Here is a 4,722-nt window from a genome sequence, read left to right as displayed (position 1 = left end):
TGAATAAAAATTGGGATTGAAATAACTGGTGTTAACATCTCAGCCTTCCTATGTATTCACAACATGTAACTAACAACGGAGAAAAGAAAAAACAATTAGGAATTGTGTGACTCTTCTTTAAAGCCTAATTCTTCCTTGGTGAGCATTTATGCAGATAGGAAAGACAAAAACAAAGAGCTTTGAATGTCCATTGAACGAAAGAGAATCCTTATTTTCAGAAGAAAAATTGAAGCTGATTGCCACCTTTCCCCAGACAAATCTCTAGCTCCTCTCTTTTGCCATCAGAAAACACAGATTGATGTGCACTACCATTCCTTAGAATGTTGTGTTGCCATAGACACTGGCCCAATCCTCAAATCCCTTTCATTTCACTCATTTCCTTCTCAAAAGGAGTGATGATTGATCAAACAAAATTCAGTCCAAAAAAAAAATGTATACATAGAAGGGAAAATGAACTTAGAATCTGACTGAGATTCTTCTCTTCCAAAACCTACCACCTCCAGTTTCTTTTCTTAGTTAATGGAAAAAAGGGATACACACACACACACACACACACACACACTGGGCTTCTCTTTCTAAACCCATTTAATAATGTTTGAAATAAAACTAAGTTGAAAAGTAAAGGCCACATAAAAATTTAATTGGGAAGTTTTCCATCACACATTTATTTCTTGTGCAGTTGCATTGCTCTGCACTTGGTGAGCTGAATGGCACTATTAATGCCATTTTATTAATTATTAATTGTATTAATGTTGCCTTTTGTAGGTCAGAACCACTGTTATTATATATTATTTCTATGTCTTTTCAACACTTTCCAGTGACATAAACAAGGTGGGTATTGTTCCCATTTACAAACAGGAAATGGGGCTTAGAGTGGTCATGTTTTCCCCAATGGGAATAAGTCTCTAGGTCTTCTAATGTCCATTTAGATAAAGCTACATTACACCATGTACTTAAAAATAGCATCGAGGAATGGGTCCTGGCACCCTCTATGCTGTCCTGTCCACCCTCTGCACATGACTGACACCCTGCTGCCCAGTGCCCCGCCCCTCTTTGGGGAAGGAGGGCGATGGCTACTTTTGGAAGGGTTGTAATCCCCTTGTGTAAACCGGCGGGAGCAAACTGCATAATCAAAGGGCTGCCTTGAACCAGCAGATCCTGAAAGCTGAGAGAATGAGAACAGGAATGAGAAACCACAAAGGTGCACCCTGAGCTGAGTTTTGAGAACTCAGACCTGCAGGTGCTCAAGCAGGAGCCTGAGGGACTCAACATCTCGGTGGGAGTCTATCACAGCACAAGGAGGAAGCATTTATGATTCCCCTAATTTCCCTTGGCCTGAAGTAAACCAAAGACATTGACTTTTCAATTGACCTCAAGGATTGTCCTCAAGACAGTTATTTATATGAAGACAAATAGCAGATATTATGGACCTCAAATGATCTTGTCAGATGCTGCTGATGAACTACTTCACTCAGCTTGGTTTTGGGGCGAGGAGATTCTTCCCGCCCACCAGACAGATGGGGATCCTGTTGGTGGGGAGCTGGTGCCAGTCAGCCAAGAGGACTTGCTGCATTCTGTTCAGCACTGGAGCCATCTACACACAGTTTGGGATTTGGTGCCACCAGCAAGCACAGGTCGGGCTGGAAAGTGCTGTGGATGTCTTTCAGAGAGGGGCAGGGGTTCTCTGTCTGTCTCTCTGTCTCTCTCCCGCCCCCACCCCCTTTCTTTCTCTCTCTCTCTTTTTTAGGAGGTAGGAGGGATTGAACCCAGGACCTGGCACATGGGAAGCAGGCACTCCAGCCCTGCGCTCGCCCCGCTCCACTGCAGGGTTTTAGGTAGCCTGAAAGCCTTCCTTTACCATTCCCTCACTCCCACGGAGGGTTACTCCATAAGCATCGCCGTGCTCAGCATACAGGGCAAAATGGTACTCTGCACAAGCCCAGGAAAGTGTTGGAACACTAGTAGGTCCACTCTAATCCATACTCTATTCCTCCATCCTGTGGACCCTGGGATGGTTATGTCCAGTCCCCCTCTAAATCAAGAGGGGGCTTAGATTCCACATGGATGATGGATGCAATTCTCTTCCTTGCAGTTGTAGGTGCTCTTGGCTCCCTGGTGTGGTGCTTGACCTTCTTCACCTCCTTGTTAGCTGAGTGAGGTAAGTCCAATAAACCAGAGGGTGGGAGTTGCAAGTCTGCTGAAGCTCAAGGCCTGTGGAAGAAATTGTAGCATTGATGTGGAAAAAGTGGCCACAGTATCTGCTGATGATAGGGAGAGGGAAGAAGAGATATGATGTGGGGGCATTTTCAGGACTTGGAGTTGTCCTGGGTGGTGCTGCAGGGACAGATGCTGGACATTGTGTGTCCTGCCATGCCCACTGGGTGGACTGGGGGAGAGTGTAAACTACAATGTAGACCACTGTCCATGTGGCACAGCAGTGCTCCAAATTATATTCACCAGGTGCAGTGAATGTGCCAAGATGATGGAAGAGGCTGTGGATGTGGGAGGAGTGGGGTAAGGAGGGTGGGGGGTATATGGCGACCTCATATTTTTTTAATGTAACATTTAAAAGAAAATAAAGAAGAAGAAAAAAAAGAGTTAAAGCTCATGTAAGAGTTGTGCACTGGCACAAAATTGAGAATTTAAAAAATGATTGAATTTACAAAATTACTTTCACTTGTTACAGATTTACAGATGTATGTGATAATAAATCGTCCAGTTCCATAAGATAAAATAAATAAATAAACAAACAAATAAATAAAAGAGTTGGGAGGGAGGGAGGGAGGGAGGAAGGAAGGAAGGAAGGAAGGAAGGAAGGAAGGAAGGAAGGGAGGGAGGGAGGGAGGGAGGCAGGGAGGGAGGCAGGGAGGGAGGGAGGGAGGGAGTGTTGGAGAAAACCAGCCTTCCCGGGATCGGGAATGAATTCTTCACGCGGGCGGAGGAGCCTCAGGAGGCCGCCGAGGCGGGAGACGCCCGCGGACAGCTGCGAGTGGCCCTCAGCGGAGGAGAAGGTGCCGCTCCGGCCGGCTCGGCCTCGGGGAGGCTCCACTACGAGGCCCCCGCCCGCAGCTTCGCCGCCACCCTCCTTGCCGGCCACCGGCTGAAGCTTGATCACCGGGAGAAGCGCCTGTCCCTCGACGACCGAGTGCCAGAGGGACGGACGCCTGTGGCCGTGCTGAGTGGGGCCGTCCGTCTGCGCAGTGTCATCGCGGAGGCAGCCTGGGCTAGACGCGCCGCCAGGTCAAGGTCTCCAGGACGTGCCCTCCCCCGCGCCCTCGAGTATTCGCAGCACCAGGAGGATCTTCTGGACTTGATCGATGTTCTTGACGTTGTTTCTAAAACTGCCCAAGAAGCTGTAATTATACTGGCACAGTTCTCCAAGGTCACGGTGACAGGCTTCCTCCAGAAGCGGAGGCCCCCTATCTGTGTTTGCGGCCAACAAGGGATGGACACCTCCTCACAGCATTCATTTCATTGCAGAAGAAGGAGAGTTGGGGTTCACCTTGAGAGGAAATGCCCGGGTTCAAGTTCACTTCCTGGGTCCTTACTCTGCTGCACTGGCAGGAGCCAAGGAAGGAGATTTTATTGCTTCTATTCAAGATGTGGGTTGTAAATGAATGACAGCAAATGATGTTATGAAACTGCTCAAGAGCTTTGGCCAGGCCAGCATCGAGGTGAAGGCGATGAGCCTTCTGGACTCTGCCTGGTCCATGCGCAATAATTGTGCCACGTGCTCTGTGGGAAGGCAGAAAACTTACCTTGTGATCTGCTTAGCCATAGAGGAAGTTGATAAAACTGGTAAAACCAAGAAACTCTCACAAAAGCTTTCCTTTCTGAGTTGGGGTACCAACAAGGACAGACAGCGGCCGGCCGGCACTGTGTGCCTTCCTTCAATTCGGGGTTGGGAGGGCCTCCCATCAAGAAGCTCCTCTCTCCATTCAGCCTTCTCAGCACCGACAGTTCTTTGTACTAATGAGAGAAAACAGAAAGTCTGCCCTGGGACGTTTCGGAGGGCTGACTGTGCCTTAATATATGTGCCATGATAGAAAATTTCTAAATATTCTCAAATCCTGCTTTCTCACAATTTAAACTTGCAATTGAAGCCTCTAGAAACTTGTGGATAACAAACTGGTTTGAGGAGTATCACTATATTGCTTCAAGTTATTTATTATGTAAAGTATTGTAAATAGAACAGTGCTGAAAATATGACTTTTTTTTTAAACAGTTACAGTCATCATGACTTTTACTTACTATCAGAGTTAAATCTGGGTTGCTTACATTACTCTTACTTATAATAGTTTCCAAGTGAGGGTAATAACAAACCAGTCCTTAATTTAGAATTCAGATGATCCCTGAATTAAGGCAGGTCAGGGGTATTACAGTGATAGATTTAAAGTGGTGTTATTAAAAAGTTTGAGGTGGCGGACTTGGCCCATGATTAGGGCGTCCGTCTACCACATGGGAGGTCTGTGGTTCAAACCCCGGGCCTCCTTGACCCGTGTGGAGCTGGCCTATGTGCAGTGCTGATGCGCACAAGGAGTGCCCTGCCATGCAGGGGTGTCCCCCGCATAGGGGAGCCCCACGCGCAAGGAGTGCGCCCCGTAAGGAGAGCTGCCCAGCGCGAAAGAAAGTGCAGCCTGCCCAGGAATGGCGCCGCACACATAGAGAGATAACACAATAAGATGACGCAACAAAAAGAAACACAGATTCCCGTGCCGCAGA

General features: G+C 47.6%; 1 pseudogene; it reads left to right on the top strand.

Moving 5' to 3' along the window:
* Positions 1 to 1,016: 1,016 nt before the first annotated feature.
* On the top strand, positions 1,017 to 3,973 carry LOC101415366 (rhophilin-2-like; annotated as a pseudogene).
* The last annotated feature ends 749 nt before the right edge of the window (positions 3,974 to 4,722 follow it).

This window comes from Dasypus novemcinctus, chromosome 26, assembly GCF_030445035.2.
Source record: "Dasypus novemcinctus isolate mDasNov1 chromosome 26, mDasNov1.1.hap2, whole genome shotgun sequence".
NCBI classification, from domain to species: domain Eukaryota; kingdom Metazoa; phylum Chordata; class Mammalia; order Cingulata; family Dasypodidae; genus Dasypus; species Dasypus novemcinctus.
The sequence above is the reverse complement of the archived record's forward strand: the minus strand, read 5'-3'. Positions and strand labels throughout refer to the sequence as shown.